This window comes from Theobroma cacao, chromosome 2, assembly GCF_053813885.1.
Source record: "Theobroma cacao isolate CCN51 chromosome 2, ASM5381388v1, whole genome shotgun sequence".
NCBI classification, from domain to species: domain Eukaryota; kingdom Viridiplantae; phylum Streptophyta; class Magnoliopsida; order Malvales; family Malvaceae; genus Theobroma; species Theobroma cacao.
In genome coordinates, this window is record NC_142640.1 from 14,610,728 (window position 1) to 14,623,877 (window position 13,150).

General features: G+C 36.6%; 1 long non-coding RNA gene across 3 annotated transcripts; it reads right to left on the minus strand.

The window, feature by feature from the left end:
- Positions 1–501: 501 nt before the first annotated feature.
- Positions 502–10,993, minus strand: LOC148764080 (uncharacterized). Of its 3 annotated transcripts, XR_016024806.1 has the most exons (6): positions 9,664–10,993; positions 8,912–9,013; positions 8,149–8,201; positions 3,098–7,885; positions 1,550–1,635; positions 502–690 (listed from the first exon to the last, which is right to left on the minus strand). It is a non-coding gene; the product is annotated as an uncharacterized LOC148764080 (long non-coding RNA). The 3 variants fall into 3 exon arrangements; XR_016024807.1 differs by lacking the exon at positions 8,912–9,013; XR_016024808.1 differs by lacking the exons at positions 3,098–7,885; positions 8,912–9,013.
- Between the last annotated feature and the right edge of the window lie 2,157 nt (positions 10,994–13,150).

A 13,150-nucleotide genomic window follows, 5' to 3' on the forward strand; every position in this document is an offset into this window, starting at 1 on the left:
AAGCTCTATAGGCACATTTTAGTTACCGAACACAACATCACACTCAAAATATAATTTGTTTACCTCAAAGCCTTTCATCAATTATTAATCATATTTCAATCATATCTCTCAAATGTTAGGGGCACATCAGTTATCCTTAAGGAGCCTCCACATTGGTATATATATTATTAGGTTGATCCTTAATGTCACAACCTGGAACCTCCTTCGGGCCTATGACAACCGTCGTGACCTCCCAATTGACACTCATTACCCGAAATACCAATCAAAACCCCGCAAGGCTTACATATCAGTTTCTTGCCTTTCCTGTGAGCAATCGTTGTTAAACATTCTGTTTTAAACAATTACCAGTCGTTTTCGACTCAAGTAAATCGAAAGATAAAAATTATTTTATTATTATTTTTTTTTAAAAGGATTTATAGATAAATATTACTATTCAAAATATTGATTAAAATATAGCATTATTATATAAAACAATATTTATAGAAACATGTGTAAGTAATCTTTTGTAACGTGGAAGTAAAATAAATTCATACATACAATAATTTACAAAGTTATAATGTATAATAATAATTACAATGACAAGTGGCCTGTAAATACACAAAGTGTTGGTGATAGTAACCTATTGTCTATGAGATAGAGGGGTCAACTGGAATCCTTGACAAAATCGGGTATCTACAAGCTACCACAGGCCTGAAATATTTGGAAATGAGGTGGGTGAGATTTTGCAATCCCAATGAGTAAACAGACATTATTATAAATATCTAAAGGCGAGTAAAATGGTGGCAAGTTTAAACAACAAATCACAAGCCATTTCATAAAGTTTTCAATTTATTTCTTAAACCATAAAATATTTGAATTTACCAAAACAGTTGTTAAGGCTTATGACTTTTATTAGAAACAGGGCTCAAGCCAAAAACTAGTCTTCGGGGATACCTTGGTCGAGGCATCTAACCGAGTCCATCAAGGTTGTTAAGATATTTACATGTTAAACACATGTTGGTTTTGAAAACAAGTCGTTTCTTGGCGTTGGTCGAGTTACACATTCACGTGGGGGTTCGACGTGAACCGAGCTTTAACACTACCCCAGGAGTTACCTCATTGCCTCTACAATTAGAGTAACTATGTAACCGGGTTTACCGTACCCCTCTAATAGGCAGTCCACAGAAACCCGTCACTGCAGTGACTAAACCCACCAATTTTAATAAAATTTCAACAGTATAACGTGGCTTTTATTTATTTACCAAGCCTGCATAGTAAAAAACAGCTTACATAAATTCTCAATGCAATTATAAAATATAGCCACATATACTCATATATCATAAGCCATTCATAGAAAAATATATTTTTCAAGACAATTAGCAACCTCAAATTACTCAATTTCATGATCAAAAGTTTCTTATTTCAGATAATCAACACAATATATTTATTTGTCACATTTATTTCTAAAACATCAAAAGTCCCATTTTAATCTCATTTTCGTTTCATAAAATACATGAAGAGCATTAAAAATAAACTCTAGATAATTTACAATAATAATAGGTTTACTCACCGCTTGTACAAATTAAATATTTTTTAGGTGCCCCGATCACTGTTCGTCGAGAACGACTTCCTTGCCTTTACCGGAAGGCTCTCCTCCTAGACACATTGCAGAAATTACACAATTCACCACATTGATGCTAAATCACTATATAATTGACTTAAATCCTATACTAATGCATGGTATGAAATGAAATAGCCTAAAACGGCTTAAATGCGGTATTAACCTATTTTTGGCATTTTACTCGATAAATTGCTAACGTGCTCCATTTTAGCTCTAAATTGTCCCATTTTCTCTCCAACATTTCTAACCATTAAATATCAGCCAATAACCCTCTAAAATCACCAAAATCAGCTCACTTTCCTCCTTGAAAAATTCGGTCAAAAATGGGACAATAACTCGGTTAATTTTTCACATTGTTTTTCTATCACATTTAACCATTTTTCATCATTTTCTCTTCATTTCTCTTAGAATAAAAATCAGGTCATCATCATTGTACATCACTAAATATTCGGCCAAGGGTGGGTATTGTGAGAATTTCATGCTTTTTTGCCCAATTTGATTTCTATACACATTTAACTAACTAAAACTACCAATTTAACTAAGAATCAGAACATAAAAATTTCAAAATCCTTCCCCTTGAATTTCGACCAGCCCTTGGTATCACTTTTTGATCTCTCTCCTCAAGCATACTAAATAGAAACAAAGGCATAGGAAAAGTAGAAATCAAGCTAAAGTCAAAAAATCTTACCGTTAGACGCGTAAACGGACAAAAAACGCGAATTCCCTTTTGAATTTTTTAGTTTTCCTTTGGTTTTTCTCTTTTCTTCCTTTCCTCTCTATTTTCTCTCTTATTTTCTCCTTATGGCCGACCATCACCTGATGTGGGGTTTAAATGGGCTGATTTTCCTTTAAAATAATATTAAATCATAAAAAAAAGTGCCATGTGTCACTTTTCCATTGGCCCGTTTTTAAAATTTCATCCTTTAAACTTCAAATTTTCACCACTTAAAATACCATAGTTATTCATACCAAAAATAAATAAATCTTATGATTTTGACAAGTTTTGGGTGGTGAAAATTACGATTTTACCCCGAGGTGACAAAATTACCGTTTTGCCCTTATGTTCCAAAAATTACCGTAATTGAAATTTTTCACTTTCTATCATTAAATTATACTCCAAATAGTTAATCCTGGTCAAAATTTTCACTCCATGATCAAATTATTATCTTAGGTGGCAAAATGACGATTTTGCCCCTAAACATCAAAATTTTCAATTTTTCCCCAAATGAACCCTCGAACTCCGAACAATCATTTTTAGTCATTCCTGAACTGTAAAATATTAAATTTCATCCTACCATTCCTATTTGAACTAGTTAGAGGTTAAATCAACTCAAGTGTACCGTTAGGTACAATATCGGGTTTCGTCTATTCTTAGGGGCTTTCCTAACGTAATAACATGTTACTCAGTGCATGTATGTCATGACATATGTTTATAGGGTCGGGTTTTATAATTCTACCCCCCTTAAAATAAAATTTTAACCTCAAAATTTCACTTACCAGATTCGACAAATAGATACGGGTATTGGTTCCTCATCTGATGCTCTACTTCCCATGTCATTTCCTCCATTCGAGCGCTTTTCCACAACACTTTGACCATTGAAATACTCTTGTTCCTCAATACTCGATCCTTTTGATCCAAGATACTCACAAGTTGCACCTCGAACTTCAATCGTCATGCAACTCGATTGGAGGTGCTTCGAGGATGTGAGAGGGATCTGGTACATATTTCTTAAGCATGGAGACATGGAAAACGTTGTGGATCCGATCTAACTCCAAAGGTAGTTCTAACCGATAAACCACTGGTCCAATTCTCTCAATGATTCGGAATGGTCCAATATACCTCGGGTTAAGCTTTCCCCGCTTTGCAAATCGAATCACACCTTTCCACGGAGAAACCTTAAGAAAAGCTCTATCATCAATCTTAAACTCCAAGTCTTTTCTCCGTTTATCTGCATAGCTCTTCTACCTATCCTGGGCTACATTTAGCCTTTCTCATATAACCTTGATCTTGTCATTAGTTAGATTGATCAATTCCACACTAACTAACTTTCTTTCACCCACTTCATCCCAACAAAGTGGAGTACGACATTTCCTTCCATATAAAGCTTCGTACGGTGCCATACCAATGCTAGACTGGAAGCTGTTATTGTAAGTAAATTCCACTAACAGCAAGTGTCTATCCTAACTCCCAAGAAAATCCATGACACAAGCTCTCAACATATCCTCCATAGTCTAGATAGTCCTCTCGGACTGACCATCCATCTGTGGGTGAAAAGTAGTGCTAAATTTCAATTTGGTTCTGAGAGCTTCTTGAAATTTTAGCCAGAGTCGAGAAGTGAATCGAGGATCTCGGTCTGACACAATAGAAACGGGGACTCCATGTAGCCTCACAATCTCATCTATATAGAGCTGAGCCAACTTCTCAATAGAGTATGAACTATGGACAGCTAAAAAGTGAGCAGACTTAGTCAACCGATCTACGATCACCCAGATCGCATCCTTTCCCCTCTGTGTCCGTGACAGTCCCAAAACAAAATCCATAGTTACATGCTCCCATTTTCACTCGAGAATAGGTAAAGACTAAAGTGTACCTGCTGGCCTCTGATGCTCTGCCTTAACTTGTTGACATACGAGACACTTTGTTACCTGCTACGTCTCGCATCATACCTGGCCACCAATAATTCTCCCTGATAGTCTTATACATCTTGGTGCTTCCGGGATGTAATGCATAAGCAGATGAATGGGCTTTTTCCATGATCGCCTGTCTCAGCTGGTTTCCCTCAGGAACACAAACTCGGTCTCTAAACATCAAGACATTATCTTCTCTGAATCTAAACTCACTAACTCCCCCATTGGTCAATTTTTGAATTTTTTTTCTTAACTCATCATCAGACCTCTGAATGTCCTTAATCTGATTAACTAAAGAAGATCACACAATGAAGCTTGCCAATAAGGATCCATCCTCACCATTTCTCAACTGGACCCCAAGATATTTCATCTCTAATAATGCTGGAAAATAACAACTCTGAAGTACGGCTAAAGACGATGAAGACTTACGACTTAAGGCATCAGCTACAACATTCGCCTTTCCTGGATGATAGTCTATCACCAAGTCATAATCTTTTATCAACTCCAACCATCGCCTTTGCCTCAAATTAAGCTCTTTCTGAGTAAGCAAATATTTTAAACTCTTGTGATCCGTAAATATCCAACAATGCTCACCATACAAGTAATGCCTTCAGATTTTTAAAGCAAACACCACCGCTGCTAACTCTGAATCATGGGTAGGGTAATTTGCTTCATGCCTCTTTAGTTGTCTAGAAGCATAAGCCACAACTTTTTCATCCTGCATCAGTACGCACCCCAACCCCAACTTTGAGGCATCACTATATACTACAAATCCCTTACCACTCACAAGAAGTGTCAATACTGGAGTAGATGTTAACCGGTTCTTCAGCTCTTGAAATCGACTTTCACACACATCGTCCCACTTAAACTTAACTCCCTTACGAGTTAGACGGGTCAAAAGAGCTGCTATTAAGGAAAATCCCTGAACAAACCTCCGATACTAACCGACTAATCCGAGGAAACTACGAATCTCCGTCACTATCTTAGGTTGCTCTCATTGTAAAATTACCTCTATCTTCCTGGGATCAACATATATTCTAGCTCCCGATACTACGTTTCTCAAGAATACCACTTCCTGTAACCAAAACTCACACTTCGAAAACTTTGCATACAACTATCTTTCCCGTAAAGTCTGTAATACTATACGCAAATGGATAGCGTGCTCATCATTATCTCTCGAGTAAACTAGGATGTCATCAATGAATACAATAACAAACTTGTCCAAGGGTGGAACACCCTGTTCATGAGATCCATAAAAACTGTCGGTGCGTTAGTTAACCCGAAAGGCATGACCAAGAACTCATAATGACTGTACCGAGTCTTGAACGTTGTCTTGGGTACATCCTATTCTTTAACCCTCAACTGATGATACCCAGACCTTAGATCAACCTTAGAAAACACTGTGGCTCCCTGTAATTGATCGAAAAGATCATCAATCCTCAGCAACGGATACTTGTTCTTCATGGTCATTCTGTTAAGCTGTCGGTAATCTATACATAATCGAAGTGTACCGTCTTTCTTTTTCACAAATAAAATTGGTGCTCCCCACAGAGATGTACTAGGGCGTCTAAAACCCTTGTCCACTAACTTTTTCAACTGTACTTTCAACTCCTTCAACTCTGTCGGAGCCATTCTATATGGAGGAATAGAGATAGAGGCAGTACCCGAAAGTAAGTCAATGGTGAATTCGAACTCACGATCGGGAGGAAATCTCAGTAATTCATCAAGAAATACATCAGGGAACTCACTTACTACGGGGACATTCTCTAACTTAGGTTCCTCCCTCGATATATCATTCACGTGAGCCAAGTATGCCGGATATCCATTTCGTACCAATTTCAAAGCTTTGAGGGCTGAGATTACACAAAACGGTAATATTTCCCGTAAATACAACTTCTGCTCCCTCTGAACTCTGAAGAATCACTTCTTTCTTAAAACAATCCACCTTTGCTCAATGTGCAGACAACCAATCCATACCCAAGATCAAATCAAAGCCCCGAATCTCCAAAGGGATTAAATCACCCATAAATTCTTCTTCCTCAACTTTAATACCACAGTCTCTATAATACGTATTTCTTACTAACTGCTCACCCAGAAGAGTATGCACTACAATCTCTTCCTCTACTGGTGACAGGTTCCTATCTGAGAATGATGCAAATGATATGCTCACGTATGATCTATCGGAGCCCGAATCTATCAAAACATGTGCATCTCTATCAAACACAATCATAGTACCTGTCACTGTGCTAGGTCGAACTCGGGCTTCATCCTCAATCACTGCAAAAACCCTGGTCAAAATCTAGGGCTACGGTTTGGAAGATGGCTACTCTGGGGTATTACTCCCCATGCCTGACCGTATCACTAGGCCTTGTCTAGATTGTGATCCCGAAATGTCTCTCCATGGTATACTAGGACGAGTCAGAGGAGTAAAAGTAACTACTGTATCTCGTCTCAACTGAGGACAATCTCTCTTGATATGCCACTGTTGGCTGCATTAAAAACACTTTACAAGCTTTCTACATGACCTAACATGAAATTCTCTGCAATTACGACATCTGTCCAATCCTCCTGAAGTTCCCCCCTGACTACTCATCACTGGCCAATCAAATCTAGAAGATCTCGGCTGTGACTGCTGAGATGGAGGTCTAGTGGATGCCACAGACGTTGAGGTAGTACTTCCTATAGTAGATGTCGAATCTCTGCCTCTCTTTAAAGACTGACCCAGGAACTTAGGCAGATTCTTTCTCTTTGCAAACTCAGCTCGGATCTGTCTATTCTAAATGGCGAGCTTCTCAGCCTGTAAAGCCATCTGCACAACTTTCTTATACGACTCCTTGCCAGTCACTATCATACGCTCTCGTATCTCATTACGGAGTCTTTCCTCAAAGTAGTTTACCTAGTCTTGCTCCAATTTCACCAACTCAGGTACATAAGACATCAGCTCGTTAAAACGAGTCTCATACTCCTCAATGGTCATGTTCCCTTGTTTCAAGCTCAGAAATTCTCTCTTTTTCTCTTTTTGATGGAAATAGGTGTAGTACTGACCATCGAACTCTCAGAGAAAATTCGTCCAAGTCAGCGATATAGGAGAGCGAGACTTTACTAAACTCCACCAGGTACGGGCTTTCTTCTCAAATAACCATGTAGCCACCTTTAATTTCATCTCATCATCTAATCTCATATCTGTCAATGTCTCCGATACTTGAATAACCCAATCCCTAACTACGGTCTCATCCAACTCACCAGTAAACGAGACGCAACCTAACTGTCTAGCTTCCTTCAATTTCTTAGAAATGGAGACGTCGGGTGTTTGGGGTGGAATAGAAGGTGGTGGTACTGGGGCTATTACAGGGAAAACAGCGGGTGGAACGGGACCAGCCTGAGCCTGGCCGGTAAGAGCAACGAGAAAAGTCGCTAATGCTTGAGCTGCCTTGGGTGACATGGCAGGTACGCCAGGAGCAGCAACAGGTGGTGGAAGAGGTATAGGAATGTCAGTAGACTCAGCAATAGGGGCTACTCTAAAAGAAGACGCAGCCGACTCCTCTTCTATGAAATTCGATTGACTCTGTCTAAGGTGACCTCTTCTGCAACGACCTCTCTCTAGTAGCTACCGACGTCCAATACTTTTGAAAAAGACTCGCCAAGTCTCGAACAAGCCTGTCTAGAATTTGCTTGTTAATCCACTACATTCAATCATCATATAATATTGATACTTTCATATACTAACTTGAACCATAAATATAAAAATCAATACAAACTTTTTCCTTTTTATTCGTAAGTATATGTATTAAAATCTATAATCTCCAAATTAATGCTTATATAAAAATTTAGAATTTGTTTACAACTTAATAAATAAAATGCTACGACTTGACCTCTAACAGCAGAGCGACTCGGAATAAAATGCTAGGAGATGCCTTTACCTATTCACAGTGGACCGAATGCGTCACTGACTACATGCTGGGCTGATCCCTATCTGCAAAAGGGGAAATAAAAGGGGTGTGAGTCTCATCGACTCAGTGATAATTATCGACTCAGCGAGTAGGACGCAGATGGGAAACAAGTAAATGGCAGATTAGTTTAATATAAAAATGCAGATTATAAAAATAATTCGTTTCAAACTGGGATTTGTGCCTTATATAAAAATTGAGAATTTCTTATAAAGTTTAAATAATCGAGGTAATAAAATTTTTTCACATCAAAATATATTAATAATCATTTTCGAATCAAATCAATAAAATTTAGCAAGCTCAAGTGAAACCAAATAATATTTAAAATCATGCCCAAATCATAACTCGCCCCATATGCAAGGAATTACAGATTTATTTCACAGATAAACATATAGGGGAGTTGCAAAAAATCGTTTAATTCCTTTTTCACCATGCAGAGAAATATAATTCATAATATTAAAACTTATTTCAACTCATATAAAACCATTACATTTTTGTCAAAAATAAACAACATGGCTTATGACTTTCTTAAAAACTTGGCTTGTGCCAAAATCATTCTCATACTCGGTTGTCAGGGATACGTTGGTCTGGGGCTATCCCAACCGAATCCGTCAAGGCTGCTAAAAAGTAATGTACGCATAAATCATATTTTTATTTTGAAAACACAGCCGTTCCTTGGCGTTAGCGGAGTTCATCATCACGAGGTGGTTTGGCGTGACGTGAACTCTAGCCATACCTCAGGAGATACCCTATGCGCCTCTCCGACCGAGGTACATATATAACCGAATTTCGTACCCCTCTAATAGGCTGGTCCACAGAATCCACCCACTGCAGCAAGCTAAACCCACCATACAATAAACTTTGCAATAGCATGACATAGCAATTATTTCACAATCCAGCCTCTTAAGGCTAAATACACAGTTAATATATTTCAACACAAATACCAATTCAACTAATCATGCAAATATTGTCACAAGCCATTCGATTCAAAATACAATTTATAACACAACAAGTAGCAATCTCCAATTACTTTTGAATTTCTTGGTTAAAATGAAATCACCTTTTAAAAGAATTCAAATTTGATCTTCAAGAGGATATTTTAAATCTTTCTCAAAATATCGGTCCCCACATCATGTTAAAACTCTCTTTTTGTAAAATGTTCATTGTAAATATTTGCATGATATTTTGTATCAAAATAGCATGGTGAATATGTAATAAATTTCATGAATGCACACCACACAAACAATAAGTCACAATTTCCTTTGATAAAAATCTTTTCGAAAAGCTTGTTTCCCAGTTTAAAACACTTTATGTCTAAAATATATATATATATATATATATATTTCAAATGATTTCTAAAAATAACTTACACCCACAATTCCTTAAAATTCTATCAACGCATGCTTTCCATAAATTTTGCACTTCACGTAAAATATATGTACATGTATATATATACGAAATTCTTTAAAATTGACACCCCCTACTCACCTCATAATAGTGGGATATTACTTCACTATTGATTCGTATGCGTATAATTATTCCTATTTATCGGTCACATACTTTGTTCGGCACGCCTCCACGACAACTTTCCTAGCAACTTAATTAAAAATTCCTTAAGCAACTTGCATATTTTTCATCCAAAATATGCACAATATTAAACTACCCATAAATCTTAAAATATAAAATTAACTTACCATTGGGCCTTCTCCATGGGCTTCTCCATTTTTCCCATTTGGGCCAAACCTATTTATTTTTATTTTCTATTGGGCCATGCCCACTTATTTTCTATTGGGTCATGCCCATTTATTTTCTATTTGGGTCATGCCCATTTTTATTTTCTATTTGAGCCATGCCCATTTTTATTTTCTACTTCTTTTCTTTTTTTTTCTTTTCCTTTCTTTTTTCTTTCTTTCACCGTCACTTCCTTCACCACCATGTCTTCCTCTCTTCACCACCGTGGCTTCCTCTCTTCCTTGGGTCATTTTCTTCCTCCTCCGGTGGCAGCACTTTCAGCTCTCTTTTCCTCAAAAATTTGGCAGCACCAAGTTACTTTTTCTCCCTCAAATTGGTAGCACAATGCTATCCAATTTTTCTGCACAAATTGGCAGCGAACAGCTCCAATTTTTCTGCACAAACAGCTCCAATTTTTCTGCAGCAAACAACTCTAACTTTTCTGCACAAACAACTCCCATTTTTCTGCAGCAAACAGCTCCAATTTTTCTGCACAATTTTTCTACACAAATTGGCAGCAAATAGCTCCAATTTTTTTGCACAAATTGGCAGCACTTTGCTGCCCTTTAATGGCAACAAAACCTCTAAAATTTTCAGCTACAAATTCACACAATTTCAGCAGCAAAAACCTTGAATTTTCAGCACCAAAATCAACCATAGAAACCTCAAAAATTCCAACAATTAACTTCAAAAAAGTCAGCTTTCCTACCTCAAAATTTTTAGCTTTCTTCTTCCTCCAAAATTGCAGCAAAAATTTACTTTTTCCTTCCTCAAAGTGCAGCAAAACCATTCTCTTTGCTCTTCCTCTCTCGCGGTTCTTTCTCTCCCTTTTTCTCTTCATTTCTTTCTTCCTTTATTTTTCTTCTCTTTTTCTTCTTCACTAACCGACTTAACTTTTCTCTCTTCCTTTTTCTTTCCTCACATGGCCGGCCCCCACCTTTCTTTCTACACTCTTCTCTTTTGTTTTCTTTACTTTTTTGTCTTTCTTCCTTTCTTTTGTATGGCCGGCCATTCACCTCACTTGGTTCCAATTTAATATTATTCCAAATAACTTTGACTTTTCTTCATTCCCATCCAAACCACATCATTTCCATTCTTGACTCATGTGATCACTCATGTACATATAAAAATATTGTTTGACTTTTCAACATCTTTTCTTCATTATTTTATCATCCATTTTATTTTTATTTTATTTTTATTTCTTCAAAACAATAAAATTTACATATTATGCCTTAACTTCATTTTATTTGGTACTCCATCTTCCAATTTTCGTATCTTAAAATTTAATCATTCCAACATGTTTAAAAATTCTAATTTTCTTCTATCTTCCTTTTCTTACACGTGTATAATCAAAATATCGAGATCGCATTTCAACGCGGTGTCACCATAATATTTAAATATTTACTTACCGGCGTTAGCTCGATTTAATAAAATCACGTTGTCACAATTATTGTCGTTTTCCTTCAAAATTCTTCTTTACTTCTTCTCCCCCACTTAAATTAGTCATATTCCATTTTTCATGACTAATTCCGATAACATATAAAATATTAATATTTTAATATTATTTTATTGAATAAAATATTATTTTATTTCAAAATTTTTCACTTGCCTTCTTTGGTCCCAAAATGCATTATTACATCTCGGTTTACTTCCGAATCATCCTTTAGCTTACTAATTCATCTCCAACAAAAATATTATTATTTAGTTGTTGTTTCTGCACGTGCGAAGCATTTTATTCTTGAACGTTCCTTTCATCCTTTGTTGCTCCTTAGCACGCCAATTCGCATCAAACGATCATTCGTTTGATCAATAAGGTCTTATTTGTGTCTAACAAGGGTGCGGGCTATTACATCTTCTCCTACCGGTAGATCTAGTGATAGGTGGTAGCTCACATCGAGGAGGCATAATGATCTACAAAAAGAACGAAATTGGTTTAAACGATTTAAGACTCTATATGCAACTACATGCAACTAACTAATCTTAACTAGGCCACACTGACATTGTAAATTATTTTAAAATAACTTTAAATCCAAGAACTTTAAAAATCAAAAACTTCTTTCAAAACCATAAGCTTTTAAACCAAAAGCTTTGATACCAACCGAATTGTCACTACCTGGAACCTCCCTCGGGCCCATGACAACCGCCGCGACATCCCGATTGACACTCATTACCCGGAATGCCAATCGAAAGTCCGTAAGGCTTACGTATCAGTTTCTTGCCTTTCCCGTGAGCAATCGTTGTTAAACATTCTGTTTTAAACAATTACCAATCGTTTCCGGCTCAAGTAAATCAAAAGATAAAAATTATTTTATTATTATTATTATTTTAAAAGGATTTATAGACAAATATTACTATTCAAAATATTGATTAAAATATAGCATTTTTATATAAAACAATATTTATAGAAACATGTGTAAGTAATCTTTTGTAACATGGAAGTAAAATAAATTCATACAAACAATAATTTACAAAGTTATAATGTACAATAATAATTACAATGACAAGTGGCCCGTAAATACACAAAGTTTTGGTGATAGTAACCTACTGTCTGTGAGATAGAGGGGTCAACTGGAATCCTCGAAAAAATCGGATATCTATAAGTTACCACAGGCCTGAAATATTTGGAAAGGAGGTGGGTGAGATTTTGCAATCCCAATGAGTAAACAGACATTATTATAAATATCTAAAGGCGAGTAAAATGGAGGCAAGTTTAAACAACAAATCACAAACCATTTCATAAAGTTTTCAATTTATTTCTTAAACCATAAAATATTTGTAATTTACCAAAATAGTTGTTAAGGCTTACGACTTTTATTAGAAACAGGGCTCAACCCAAAAACTAGTCCTTGGGGATACCTTGGCCAAGGCATCTAACCGAGTCTGCCAAGGTTGTTAAGATATTTACATGTGAAACACATGTTAGTTTTGAAAACAAGCCGTTCCTTGGCGTTGGCCAAGTTACACATTCACATGGGGGTTCGACGTGAAGTGAGCTTTAACACTACCCTGGGAGTTACGCTCCTCGCCTCTACAATCGGAGTAACTATGCAATCGGGTTTACCGTACCCCTCTAATAGGCAATCCACGGAAACCCGTCACTGCAATGACTAAACCCACCAATTTTAATAAAATTTCGACAGTACAACGTGGCTTTTATTTATTTACCCAGCCTGCATAGTAAAAGACAGCTTACATAAATTCCCAATGCAATTATAAAATATAGCCACATATACTCATATATCAT